At 45.9% G+C, this 15,247-nt stretch overlaps 1 long non-coding RNA gene across 2 annotated transcripts; it reads right to left on the bottom strand.

The window, feature by feature from the left end:
- Positions 1–315: 315 nt before the first annotated feature.
- Positions 316–13,315, bottom strand: LOC140720413 (uncharacterized). Of its 2 annotated transcripts, none has more exons than XR_012097178.1 (4): positions 13,127–13,315; positions 9,954–10,089; positions 8,554–8,638; positions 316–561 (listed from the first exon to the last, which is right to left on the bottom strand). It is a non-coding gene; the product is annotated as an uncharacterized lncRNA (long non-coding RNA). The 2 variants fall into 2 exon arrangements; XR_012097179.1 differs by lacking the exon at positions 316–561 and adding an exon at positions 6,562–6,828.
- Positions 13,316–15,247: the final 1,932 nt, after the last annotated feature.

Below are 15,247 nucleotides of genomic sequence, written 5' to 3' on the forward strand. Positions count from 1 at the left end.
TGCGACGCCCACCACACCACCCAACACACATACCACAGATCACAGACTCAGTAAACCGATCTCTCTCTCTCTCTCTCTCTCTCTCTCTCTCTCTCTCTCTCTCTCTCTCTCTCTCTCTCTCTCTCTCTCTCTCTCTCTCTCTCTCTCTCTCTCTCTCTCTCTCTCTCTCTCTCTCTCTCTCTCTCTCTCTCTCTGTCCCTCTGTCCCTCTCTCTGTCTCTCTCTCTCTCTCTCTCGCTCTTTCTCTCTGTCTCTGACTCTATTTTTCTCTTTCTCAGTTGAGACTAGGAGCGGGGGATGGGGGATTTTACCTCACCATTCCTGCTGTTCAACAGTTGGCAGAAGAATTTGCTTTCGGGGATAGAGTTGTTGTGGCAAGTATTCCTGAGACAGGTGGTCTGGCAAAGGTCGAGAAGGGAATTTACGACTGTCCTGAATTCAAGTGTCGAATACAACTCAAGGACATTTAGTCAATATTGGTACCGGGTCCTGTTCATCTCCTGATATTGTTCCCAAAGAGTCTGCTAGACTCGATCAGAAATGATCGGAGAGTGACGAACCTCTGTCAAGAAGAAAAGAAAAGCTTATGAAAGGTTAATAGCGCTAGGTAACGTTGGAGTTCCAGAAGATTAAAAGGCTAATAGGAAGGAGCTTAAGAGGGAAATTAGGAGAACCAGAAGGGGCCATGTGAAGTCTAGGCGGGCAGGATTAAGGAAAACCCCGAAGGCATTCTACAAGTGCATGAGGAGCAGGAGGATAAGACGTGAAAGAATAGGACGTATCATGTGAGGCAGTGGAAAGGTGTGTCTGGAACCGGATGAAAGGCGGAGGTTCTTAATGAATACGTAGCTTCAGCATTCACTATGAAAAAGGATCTTGGTGATAGTAGTAATGACTTGCAATAGACTGAAAAGCTTGAGCATGCAGATATTAAGAAACAGGATGTGCTGGCGCTTTTGAAAAGTTCAATTTGGATCAGTCGCCGGTACCGGATGAGATGTACCCCAGACTACCATGGGAAGCAAGGAGCCTCTGGCGATTATCTTTGAATCATCAGTGGGGACGGGAGAGGTTCTGGATTATTGCTGTGTTGCGGATGTTTTTCCTTTATTCAAGAAAGTGATTAGATTTTGCCCAGGAAAATATTGACCAGTGAGACTTACCTCACTTGTTAGTAAGTTGATTTTGAAGATAATGAGATGCTGTATTTATGAACTTTTTGAGAGGTATAATATGATTAGGAATAGTCTGAATGGTTTTGTCAAGGGCAATTTGTGCCGTACGAGCCTGACTGGATTTTTTGAGGATGTGACTAATCACGTTGATGAAGGAAGAACTGTCGTGATAGTGTATGTGACTTCCAGCAAGGCATTTGGTAAGCTACCACATGCATGGCTTATTGAGGAAGTAAAGAGGCATGGGATAACAAGGCGACATTGCCTTGTGGATCCAGAACTGGCTTGCCCACAGGAGGCAAAGAGTGGGTGTGGACGTGTCATATTCTGCATGGAAGTCGGTGACAAGTGGCGTGCCTCAGGGATCTGTTCTGGGACACTTACTGTTCACGATTTTTAAAACTGACCTGGATGAGGAAGTGGAGAGCTGTGTTAGTAAGTATGATGATGACACAAAGGTTGGAGGTGTTGTGGATAGTGTAGAGGGCTGTCAGAGGTTACAGAGGGACATTGATTGGATGCAGAACTGTTCTGAGAAGTAGCAGATGGAGTTCAACACAGATACGTGTGAAGTGGATCCGTATGGCAAATATATATTATTAATTGTAAGAATCTTGGCACTGTGGAGGATTAGAGTGATCTTGGGGTCCGACTGCAGAGAACGCTCAAAGCAGCTGCGAATTTTGTCTCTGTGGTTAAGAAGACGTATGGTGTATTTGCCTTCATCAAAACCGGAATTCAAATTAGAGCAGAGAGGTAATGTTGCAGCTATATATTCTGGACAATCTGGAGTGGGAGGGTGAACGGCCAGTGGTCGTGGTGCACATAGGTACCAACGATATAGGTAAAAAAACGGGATGAGGTCCGACAAGGTGAATTTTGGGAGTTAGGAGATAAACTAAAAAGTAAGACCACAAAGGTAACAATTACTGGATTACTACCAGTGCCACGTGCTAGTCAGAGTAGAAATAGGAGGATATTTCAGATGAATACGTGGCTTGAAAAATGGTGCAAGGGGGAGGGATTCAAATTTCTGGAGCATTGGAATCAGTTCTGGTGGAGGTGGGACCGGTATAAACAGGACGGTCTGCACCTGGGCTGTACTGGAACCAATGTCCTTGGGGGAGCGTTTGCTACTGCTGTTCAGGAGGATTTAAACTGTTGTGGCAGGGCTATGGGAATAAGTGCAGAGAGACAGAGTGGTGTAAAATGTGGGTAGTAGCAAAAAGTAGTAGTTGAAAAGTAAAAGTGGCAGGCTGACAAATCCAGGGCAAATAGCAAAAAGAGCCACTTTTCAACATAATTGTATAAGGGCTAAGAGGTTTTTAAAAACAAGCTTGAAGGCTTTGTGTGTCAATGCGAGGAGCATTCGTAACAAGGTGGAAGAATTGAATATGCAGATAGTTATTAATGAATATGATATAGTTGGGATTACAGAGACATGGTTCCAGGATGACCAAGGATGGGAGCTCAACATCCAGGGATATTCAATATTCAGGAGGGAAGAACAGGAAGGAAAGGGAGGTGGGGTAGCATTGCTGGTTAGAGAGAAGAGTAAAGCAATAGAAAGGAAGGACATTAGCCTGGAGGATGTGGAATCGATGTGGGTAGAACTGCATAACACTAAGGGGCAGAAAACGCTGGTGGGAGTTGTGTACAGGCCACTTAACAGTAGTAGTGAGGTTGCGGATGACATTAAACAGGAAATTAGAAATACGTGTAATAAAGGAGCAATCTAGTCGTGCGAGGCCCCTTGGGTAAGAGTGACCAAAATATGGTGGAATTCTTCATTAAGATGGAGAGTGACATCGTTAATTCAGAAACAAAGTTTCTGAACTTAAAGAAGGGTAACTTTGAACGTATGATACGTGAATTAGCTAAGATAGACTGGCAAATGATACTTAAAGGGTTGACGGTGGATATGCAATGGCAAGCATTTAAAGATCGCATGGATGAACTACAACAATTGTTCATCCCAGTTTGGCAAAAGAATAAACCAGGGAATTTGTGCAACCGTCGCTGACAAGGGAAATTAGGGATAGTATCAAGTCCAAAGAAGAAACATATAAATTAGCAAAAAAAAAAAATGGCACACCTGAAGACTGGGAAAAATTCAGAGAGCAGCAGAGGAGGACAAAGGGCTTAATTGAATAACTAGACCAATTGAATAACTACTTTGGCTCTGACTTTACTAAGGACGACATAAATAATCTTCCGGAAATAGTAAGCGACCGAGGGTCTAGTGAGATAGAGGAAATGAGGGAAATACATGTTAGTAGGGAAGTGGTGTTAGGTAAATTGAAGGGATTAAAGGGAGCTAAATCCCCAGGCCCAGATGGTCTGCATCCCAGAGTGCTTAAGGAAGGAGCCCAAGAAATAGAGGATGCATTAGTGATAAATTTTCAAAACACCTTAGATTCTGGATTCGTTCCTGTGGATTGGAGAGTGGCAAATGTAACCCCACTTTTTAAAAAAGGAGGGAGAGAGAAACCGGGGAATTATAGACCGGTTAGTCTGACATTGGTGGTGGGGAAAATGCTAGAGTCGGTTATCCAAGATGAGATAACAGCACATTTGGAAAGAGGTGAAATCATCGGACTAAGTCAGCATGGACTTGTGAAAGGAAAATCACGTCTGACGAATCTTATAGAATTTTTTGAAGATGTAACTAGTAGAGTGGATAGGGGATAGGGGAAGTGGTATATTTAGATTTTCAAAAGGCTTTTGACAACGTCCAACACGGGAGACCAGTGTGCAAACTTAAAACACACGGTATTGGGGGTATGGTATTGATGTGGATAGAGAGTTGGTTGTGAGACAGGAAGCAAAGAGTGGGAGTAAACGGGACCTTTTCAGAATGGCAGGCAGTGACTAGTGTGGTACCGCCAGGCTCAGTGCTGGGACCCCAGTTGTTTTCAATATATATTAGTGATTTAGACGAGGGAATTAAATGCAGCATCTCCAAGTTTTCGGATGACACGAAGCTGGGCGGCGGTGTTAGCTGTGAGGAGGATGCTAAGAGGATGCAGGGTGACTTGAATAGATTAGGTGAGTGGGCAAATTCATGGCAGATGCAATTTAACGTGGATAAATGTGAGGTTATCCACTTTGGTTGCAAATACAGGAAAACAGATTATTATCTGTTTGGTTGCCGATTAGGAAAAGGTGAGGTGCAACGAGACCTGTGTGAAATTGTACACCAGTCATTGAAGGTGGGCATGCAGGTACAGCAGGCGGTGAGAAAGGAAAATGGTATGTTGGCATTCATAGCAAAAGGATTTGAGTACAGGAGCAGGGAGGTCCTACTGCAGTTGTACAAGGCCTTGGTGAGACGGCGCCTAGAATATTGTGTGCAGTTTTGGTCCCCTAATCTGAGGAAAGACATTCTGGCCATAGAGGGAATACAGAGAAGGTTCACCAGATTGATTCCTGGGATGGCCGGACTTTCATATGAAGAAACACTGGATCGACTAGGCTTATACTCACTAGAATTTAGAAGATTGAGGGGGATCTTATTGAAACGTATACAATTCTAAAGGGATTGGACAGGTTAGATGCAGGAAGATTGTTTCCGATGTTGGAGAAGTCCAGAACGAGGGGTCACAGTTTAAGGATAAAGTGGAAGCCTTTTAGGACCGAGATGAGGAAAAACTTCTTCACACAGAGAGTGCTGAATCTGTGGAATTCTCTGCCACAGGAAACAGTTGAGGCCGGATTATTGGTTATATTTAAGAGGAAGTTAGATATGGCCCTTGTGGCTAAAGGGATCAGGGGGTATGGAGAGAAAGCAGGTACAGGGTTCTGATTTGGATGATCAGCCAAGATCATACTGAATGCCGGATGCAGTTACGAAGGGCCAAATGGCCTACTCCTGCACCTATGTTTCTATGTTTCTATGTCCCATCACACATATTCCCGGGGTCGGATACAGATTGTATCTCCCTCCACACCGTCCCGTCACGCACATTCGCGGTGTCAGACACAGAGTGAATCTCCCTCCACACCGTTCCATCACACACTCTTGGGTTCAGACACTGAGTGAAGCTTCCTCGTCACCCATCCGATCTTTCACGTTGTTTGCCAATGATAAGCCATCTTTTCTGCGGGTGTAAAATCATAGTTTTAAGGTGCTTGGATGATGGTAGAAGGGGTTGTCGGAGAATTTTTTTTTTCACCCAGAGAGTGGTGGGTTGCTACAGAGCGAGAATGCACTTCCAGTGGTGGTGGTCGAGGCGGATTCAATGGGGTCTTTTAACAGACCCTTAGATAGGAGTTTTGTTCTATGATGTTGTTAACGGGATTGCCCCTACGCCTATGCTCGTTCCATCGGCAAACTTTGACAAAACCCATGTACTCCACTCAATCATTTACAAATAGGTGGTCCTGCACTGTCAGACATTCTTCTCTGCATGCCAGCGTTTGTTTGTTTTTTGTAACGCCATAGGATTTTATCTTTTTAAGCAAACTCATTCATGGCTCTTGACCTAATCGCCTTCTGAAAGTCCATTAAATGACATCAACTGCCTGTCCTTTCTCCAGCTGCTGGTTACTTCCACAAATAACTCAAACAGATTCTGCCAACTGGACAGAAACCAATCTGACTGACATATTTCATTATGAGTCATCGAGTGTCTCGCAACCTCAAACTTAACCTTATTAATAGACTCCAAAACTTTTCCAATCACTGACGTTAGCCTAACTATAAGCTCCTATAGAAAACCTACAGCAAAATACAGGCCCTTCAGCTCTGAAAGTTGTGCCAACATGTCCCTACATCAGAAACTACTATGTTTACATACATCCAACTATCACCATGAAAGGGGATAGATAAGATAGAGGCAGGAAGGTTGTTTGCCCTATTAAAAATGACCTGGAAGAGGAATTGGAGGGATGGATTATCAAGTTTGCTGATTACACTAAGGTTGGAGATTGTTTTGGATAGTGTGTAGGACTCTCAGAGATTACCGCGGGACGTTGATAGGGTACAAAACAGGGCTGAGAAGTGGCAGATGAAGTTCAACCCAGATAAGTCTGAAGTGGTTCATTCCGGCAGGTCAAATATGATGGCAGAATATAGTATTAATGGTAAGACTTCCGGCAGTGTCCCCCAGTTATAGTTTCATTAAACAGTAAAAAACACAGAAAACATTAAAAGAAAAAAAAACCTACAGCGTAATACCGAACCTTCAGCCCAGAATGCTGTTCAGTACGTATTCCTACCTTAGAAATTATGCAGGGTGTCAGGTAGCGCTCTATTTTTCTGAGCTCCATGTACATGCACAGGAGTCTCTGAAAGAACCCTATTGAATCCGCCTCTACTACTGCTGCCGGCAGCCCATTCCACGCATTCACTACTCTCTGTGTAAAATAGTAACTTACCTCTGACATCTCCTCTGTACCTGCTTCCTAGCACGTTAAAACTGTGCCATGTACTATCAGCCATTACAGCCCTGGGGGAAAATAGTCTCTGAGTATCCACACGATCAATGCCTCTCATTATATTGTACGCCTCTATCAGGTCACCTCTCCTCCTCCTTCGCTCCAAGGAGAAAAGGCCGAGTTTACTCAATCAATTTTCGTAAGGTACGCCCTCCAATCCAGACAACATCCTTGTAAATCTCCTCTGCACCCTTTCTATGGCTTCCACATCCTTCCTGTAGTGAGGCAAGAAGAACTGAGCAGTGTACTGCAAGTGGTGTCTGACCAGGGTACTATATAGTTGCAACATCACCGTCCCATCACACACATTCCCAGGGTCGGATACAGATTGTATATCCCTCCACACCGTCCCATCACACACATTCCCAGGGTCGGATACAGATTGTATATCCCTCCACACCGTCCCATCACACACATTCCCGGGGTCGGATGCAGATTGTATCTCCCTCCACACCGTCCCATCACACACTCCCGGGGTCAGACACAGAGGGAATCTCCCTCCACACCGTCCCATCACACACTCCCGGGATCAGACACAGAGTGAATCTCCCTCCACACCGTCCCATCACACACTCCCGGGGTCAGTCACAGAGTGAATCTCCCTCCACACCGTCCCATCACACACTCCCGGGGTCAGTCACAGAGTGAATCTCCCTCCACACCGTCCCATCACACACTACCGGGGTCAGACGCAGAGTGAATCTCCCTCCACACCGTTCCATCACACACTCTTGAGTTCAGACACTGAGTGAAGCTCACTGGACACCCTCCCGTTGTTTCACGTTGTTTGCCAATGATAATAAATCTTTTCTGGAGGTGTAGGTTCATAGCTTGAAGGTGCTTGGATGATGGTAGAAGGGGTTGTCGGAGAAATGGGTTTTTTTCACCCAGAGAGTGGTGGGTTGCTACAGAGCGAGAATGCACTTCCAGTGGTGGTGGTCGAGGCGGATTCAATGGGGTCTTTTAAGAGACCCTTAGATAGGAATTTTGTTCTATGATGTTGTTAACGGGATTGCCCCTACGCCTATGCTCGTTCCATCGGCAAACTTTGACAAAAACACATGTATTCCCCTCAATCATTTACAAATAGGTTCTCCTGCCTGTGGGTCATTCCTCTCTCCATGCCGGCGTTTTTTTTAGTAACGCCATAGGATTTTATCTTGTTTAGCAAACTCATTCATGGCTCTTGACCTTTTCGCCTTCAGAAAGTCCAGTAAATGACATCAACTGCCTGTCCTTTGTCCAGCTGCTGATTACTTCCTCAAAGGACTCAAACAGATTTGCCAGCATGATTTCAGAGAACCAATCTGAATGACGTATTTCATCATGAGTCACCAAGTGCCTCGCAACCTCAAACTCAACTTTATAAATGGACTCCAATGTTTCCCCAATCACTGACGTTAGTCTAACTGGCTTATAAGTTCCTTTAGAAATATAGCAAAACAGAAAACCTACAGCAAAATACAGGCCCTGCGGCTCAGAAATTTGTGTCCGACATGTTCCTACATCAGAAACTACTAAGTTTACATAAAGCCCTCTATCACCATGGAAGGGGATAGACAAAATAGAGGCAGAAATGTTGTTTGCCCTATTAAAAATGACCTGGAAGAGGAAGTGGAGGGAGGGATTAGCAAGTTTGCTGAGGGTGGAGATTGTTTGGATAGTGTGTAGGGCACTCAGTGGTTACCGCGTGATGTTGATAGGGTACAAAACAGGGCTGAGATGTGGCAGTTGAAGCTCAACCCAAATAAGTGTAATGTGGTTAATTTTGACAGGTCAAATATGATGGCAGAATATAGTATTAATGGTAAGACATTTGGCAGTGTCCCCAAGTTACAGTTTCAGTAAACAGAAAAAAACTCAGAAAACATTAAAAGCAAAAAACCTACAGCGCAATACAGGACCTTCGGCCCAGAATGCTGTTCAGAACGTATTCCTACCTTAGAAATTATGCAGGGTGACACGTAGCGCTCTATTCTGTATTCATGGTAAGACTCTTGACAGTGTCCCGAGTTATAGTTTCATCTAATGGATAAACACAGAAATCATAGAAAAAAAAAATCCTGCAGCATAATACAGGCCCTTCTAGCCACAGGGTTTTGCCGAACATGTCCATATGCTAGAAATTACTGGTCCTAACCAGAGCCCTCTATTTTTCCGAGTTCCATGTACCGATCCAAAATTCTCAAAAAGGACCCTATTGTGTCCCCCTCCACCACATTTGCCAGCAAACCACTCCACGCAATCACCACTGTCTGAATAAAACATTTACCCCTGATATCTCCTCTGTACCTGCTCCCCAGGTCCTGTGTCCACTTGCGGCAAGCATTTCAGCCCTGTGTAAATGCCTCTGACTATCCACACGATCAATTCCTCTCATCATCTTGTACACCTCTATTGGGTCACCTCTCGTTCTCCTTCGCTCCAAGCTGTAGGGGCTGAGTTCAGTCACTCTATCCTCATAAGGCATGCTCCCCAATCCTTCTAAATCTCCTCTGCACCATTTCAATGACCTTTATATCCTTCCTGTAGTGAGGCGACCAGAACTGAGTACTCCAAGTGTGGTCTGACCAGGGTCCTATATAGCTGCCAAGAGTCTTACGATTAATACTATATTCTGCCATCATATTTGAACTATCAAAATGAAGCAATTTCCAGCATCTGCAGATTTCCTGGTGTTTGCTTTTTAAATTCACGTCACATCTACATGGTTTAAACTCCACTTCTGTGCGCAGTTTTGCATTTTTACAATATCCCGCTGTAACCTCCAGCAGCTCTCTACACTATCCACAACAAATTTACGAAGGGTATGGGTCTCTGAACAGATCCCTGAGGCACTCCATTCGTGACAGACCTCCATGCAGAATTTAAACCGTCTACAACTACTCTTTGCCCACTGTGGGCAAACCAGATCTGGATCCACAAAGCTGTGTCCTCTTGGATCCAATGCATCTTAGTTTCTCAGTAAGCCTTCCATGGGGTACCTTATCAAGTGCCTTGCTGAAATCCATATACTCTACATCTACTGCTCTTTCTTCATCAATGTGTTGAGTCACATCCTCAGAAAACTCTGTCAGGCTCGTAAGGCACATCTTGCCTTTGAGAAAGGCATGCTGATTATTCTAACCATATTATGTCTCTCCAATTGTTCATAAATACTGCCTCTCAGGTTCTTCTAGGTCAATTTACCAAACGCGGAGGTAAGACTCACTGATCTATAATTTCCTGGGCTATCTCTACTCCTTTTCTTGAAAAAAGGAACGAAATCAGCAACTATCCAATCCTCCCGAACTTCCCCGCGTCCCTATTGATGATACAAAGATAATCTCCAGAGGCTCACCATTCTCCTTCCTTGCCTCGCACAGGAGTCTGGGGTGCGTTTCGTCCGGTTCCAGCGCCCTAGACAACTGAAAGTTTTCCAAAAGCTCCAGCACATCATCCGTCTTAATAGCCACATGATCAAGCTTTTCGGTCTGCTGCAAATCATCACTGCTTTTCCATAGTGAAAGCTGAAGTACAGTTTTCGTTAAGTACCTCTGCTATTTCGACCGATTCCATACACACTTTCCCACTGTTCAACGACTTATCCTCTTCCTCACACATACTTGTAGAATGCCTTTGGTTTTTCATTAATCCTGTCCGCAAAGGCCTTCTCATTGCCACTTCTCGCTCTCCTAATTTCCTCTTTAAGCTTCTTTCTGTTAGCTTTATAATCTTCCAGATTATAAGACCTTTTGTAAACTTTCCATTTCTTCTCGACTAGATTTATTACAGCCTTTGTGCACCACGGCTCCTCCACCCTGCCGTAACTTCCTTGTCTCATTGGAACGTACCTATGCAGACTCTGCACAATATCCCCTGAATATTTGCAAAATTTCATCCTTAATTTTCCATGATATTTAAGCCACCGATGTCCTGTCTGATTGCCTCATAATTTCCCTTATTCCAATTAAACGCTTCTTTTAACTTGTCTGTTCCTCTCTCTCACCAATGGTATTGCAAAGAAGATAGAATTATGATCATTATCTCCAAAATTCTCTCCCTCTGACAGATCTGACACCTGACCAGGTCCATTTCCAAATACCAAATCAAGTACAGCCTCTCCTCTTGTAGGCTTATCTACATATTGTGTCAGGAAATCTTTCTGAACACACCTAACAACCTCCACCCCATCTAAACCCCTCGCTCTAGGGAGATGACAATCGATATTTGGGAAATTAAAATCTCTCATCACGACAACACTGTTGTTATTATTACAGCTTTCCAGGATCTGTTCCCCTATCTGCTCTACTATTAGGCGGCCGATAAAAGCACCCAGTTGAGTTAATGATCCCTTCGTTTTCCAAACCTGTACCTGCAGAGACTCCGTAAACAATCCTTCCATGGTGTCCACCATTTCTGCAGCAGTGACACTAATTCTGATCAACAGTGCCACGCCCCGACCTCTTTTCACTCCTCCCCTGTCCTTTCTGAAACATCTAAAAACTGGCACTTGAATTAACAAATCCTATCCCTGAGCTATCAAAGTCTCCCTAATGGCCAATACATCATATTTCCAAGCACTGATCCACGCTCGAAGCACATCCGCTTTGTTCACAACACTCCTTGTGTTAAAATAGACGCATCTCAAACCTTCAGTCCGACCGCTTCCCTTCTCTATCACCCTCCCGTCGTCCCTCTCGCACTTTCTCCAAGCTTTCTCTATCTGTAAAACAACCTCACTTCACCATAGTCACTTCAGTTCGGTTCCCACCACCCACGAAGTCTGGTTTAGTGATGGGACGGTGGGGAGGGAGATTCACTCTTGTCGAACCCTTGGTCAGTGTGATTGGACAGACTGGAGGGAGCTTCACACTCTGTCTGATCCCGTGATTGTGTGATGGGACGGTGTGGAGGGAGCTTCACTCTGTGTCTGATCCCGGGAGTGTGTGATGGGGCGGTGTGGACGGAGATTCACTCTGTGTCTGACCCCGGGAGTGTGTGATTAGACGGTGTGGATAGAAATACGCTCTGTCTCTGACACAGAAAGTGTGTGATGGGTCGCTGCGGTGGGAGCTTCTCTCTGTGTCTTAACCGGGTGGTGTCTGAGTGTGACGGTGCGGAGGGTGCTTCAATCTGTAAGACCCCGGGAGTGTGGGATTCGTAGGTGTGGTCGGAGCTTCATGCTGACTCTGCTCCCGTGATTGTGTGATTGCACGGTATGGAGGGAGATTCACTCGGTGTCTGACCCCTGCAGTTGGTGATGGGACGGAATGGAGGGAGATTCACACAATGTCTGACCCCGGGTTCGTGTGATGGGAGAGTATGAAGGGTGCTTCCATCTGTGTCTGATTCGGTGAATGTGTGCTCAGCCGTTGTGGCGGAAGAATGACTCTGTGTCTGACCCCGGGTGCTTGTGATGGGACGGTGTGGAGGGAGATTCACTCTGTGTCTGACCCCGGGAGTGTGTGATGGGACGGTGTGGAGGGAGATTCACTCTGTGTCTGACCCCGGGAGTGTGTGAAGGGGCGGTGTGAGAGAGATTCACTCACTGTCTGACCCCGGGAATGTGTAATGCGACGGTGTGAAGGAGATTCACTCTGTGTTTGACCCCAGGAATGTATGTTAGGACGGTGCGGAGGGAGATTCACTCTGTGTCTGACCCCGGGATTGTGTGATGGGACGGTGTGGTGGGAGATTCACTCTTTGTGTGACCCCGGGAGAGTGTGATGGGACGGTGTGGAGGAAGATTCACTCTGTGTCTGACCGCGGGAGTGGTGATGGGACGGTGTGGTGGGAGATTCACTCTTTGTGTGACCCCGGGAGTGTGAGATAGGACGGTGTGGAGGGAGATTCACTCTGTGTCTGACCGCGGGAATGTGTGATGGGACGGTGTGGAGAGAGCTTCACTCTGTGTCTGACCCCGGGAGTGTGTGAAGGGACGGTGTGGAGGGAGATTCACTCAGTGTCTGACCGCGGGAGTGTGTGATGGGACGGTGTGGAGGGAGATTCGCTCTGTGTCTGACCCCGGGAGTGTGTGATGGAACGGTGTGATGGGAGATTCACTCTTTGTGTGACCCCGGGAGAGTGTGATGGGACGGTGTGGAGGCAGATTCACTCTGTGTCTGACCGCGGGAGTATGTGATGGGACGGTGTGGAAGGAGATTCACTCTGTGTCTGACCCCGGGAGTGTGTGATGGGTCGGTGTGGAGAGAGCTTCACTCTGTGTCTGACCCCGGGAGTGTGTGAAGGGACGGTGTGGAGGGAGATTCACTCTGTGTCTGACCGCGGTAGTGTGTGATGGGACGGTGTGGAGGGAGATTCGCTCTGTGTCTGACCCCGGGTGTGTGTGATGGAACGGTGTGATGGGAGATTCACTCTTTGTGTGACCCCGGGAGAGTGTGATGGGACGGTGTGGAGGCAGATTCACTCTGTGTCTGACCCCGGGAGTGTGTGATGGGACGGTGTGGAGGGAGATTCCCTCTGTGTCTGACCCCGGGAGTGTGTGATGGGACGGTGTTTCGGGAGATTCACCTTGTCGGGTCTCGGACAATGTCGAGTCCTCCTCACATTGTCTGGCACAAAGCTCTTCCTCGATTGAGTTGATTTCCAGCAGCTTTGAATAATTGTTTGAATATCCTTTCTTCGCCTCATCGTGAGGTTTTGCCAGCGTAGATATGGGATTACAAGCCCCTTTCGTGTTGATCCATCCATGGCAACAAGTTTGTTCTGTAAATGGGGAACAAGAAACAGGAAATGACGGTTTGAGTTTTGCTGACTAAGAAATTCTGAACCCACAGAGAGACATCATGTCATTATTGATATAGATTTTCACGGGTACCCTCACTGAATGGAGAATACCCCGCAACCATCCATTTTTCACAGAATCGTTCACTGTAGATATCGGGCCTGAAGACACACACCCCAAGTTGAGGAACTGTTATTTCACCTCATCCATCAGGATGCGGGTACAGGAGCCTCGCAATTCACATCATTAGGTTCAGGACCGTTTACTAACCCTTATCCATCAGGAAGGAGGTACAGGAGCCTCAGGACACACACCACCAGGTACAGGAACAGTTATTACCCTTCGACCATCGGCAAGGAGGTACAGGAGCCTTGGAATTCACACACCGGGTTCAGAAACAGATATTAGCCCTCACCCTTCGGGTAGAAGGTACAGGAGACTCGGAACGCTCTCCAACAGATTCAGGGACAGGTATTAACCCGCAACCATCAGGAAGAAGGTTCGGGAACCTCAAGCTATTCACCACAGGTGCTGTAAGAGGTATTTCCCCTCAAACAGCAGGAAGGGTTTCCAGGAGATTCAGGACACATACGACCAGGTTCAGTAACAGCTTTTATCCCCCAACCATCGGGAAGGTGGTACAGGCGCCTCAGGAACCACACCAGCAGGTTCAGCAACAGTTATTACCACTCAACAATCAGGAATGAGGTACAGGAGCCTCAGCCCTCACACTGCCAGGTTCAGGGACAGTTCTTACCCCTGAACTGACAGGAAGGAGGTACAGGCGCCTCAGGACCCACACCACCAGATTCAGGGACAGTTATTACTCCTCAACTATCAGGAAGGATGTACGGGAGACTCAGGAACCACAATACCAGGTTCAGGAACGGTTATTAGCCCTCAACCTGCAGGGAAAAAGGTACAGGAGCCTCGTGACTCACACCACCAGGTTCTGGAACGGTTATGTTACTTGTCATATACTTTAATGATCTGGATGATGGGATGGTAAATTTGATTAGTAATTATACAGATGATACTACGTAGGAGGCGTTGTGATAATAAAGTGGGTTTTCAAAGCTTGCAGAGATATTTAGCCAGTTAGAATAGTGGGCTGAAAGATGGCAGATGCAGTTTAATGCTGATAAGTGTGAGGTGCTTCATTTTTGTAGGAAAAATACAAATTGGACATAGATGGTAAATGGTAGGGCATTGAGGAATGCAGTAAAACAGAGTGATCTAGGAATAATGGTGCATAGTTCCTTGAAGGTGGAATCTAATCTGGATAGGGTGGTGAAGAAAGCTTTAGGTATGCTGGCCTTTATAAATCGGAGCATTGAGTATTGGAGTTGAGATGTAATGTTAAAATTGTACAAGGCATTGGCGAGGCCAAATATGGAGCACTGTGTACAGTTCAGGTCACCGAATTATCGGAAAGATGTCAACAAAGTAGAAAGAGCACAGAGGAGATTTACTAGAATATTACTTGGGTTTCAGCACCTAAGTTACAGAGAAAGGTTGAACAGGTTAGGTCTTTATTCTTTGGAGTGTAGAAGGTTGAGGAAAGACTTGATAGAGGTATTTAAAATTATCTGGGTGATAGTACAGATGACGTGGATAGGCGTTTTTTCCCACTGAAAGTAGGGGAGATTCAAACAAGAGGGCATGAATTGAGAGTTAGGGGGAAAAAGTTTAGGGGAGGAACTTCTTTACTCAGAGAGTAGCAGCTGTGTGGAACGAGCTTCCTGTGGAAGTGATAGCGGCAGGTTCGATATTGTCATTTTAAAAAAATCGATAAGTATATGGACTTGAAAGGAATGGAGGGTTATGGGCTGAGTGCAGGTCGGTGGGACTAGGTGAGAGTAAGCGTTCGGCACGGACTAGAAGGGCCGAGATGGTCTGTATCCCTG

The sequence above is a fragment of the Hemitrygon akajei genome, unplaced genomic scaffold, assembly GCF_048418815.1.
Source record: "Hemitrygon akajei unplaced genomic scaffold, sHemAka1.3 Scf000042, whole genome shotgun sequence".
NCBI lineage: Eukaryota > Metazoa > Chordata > Chondrichthyes > Myliobatiformes > Dasyatidae > Hemitrygon > Hemitrygon akajei.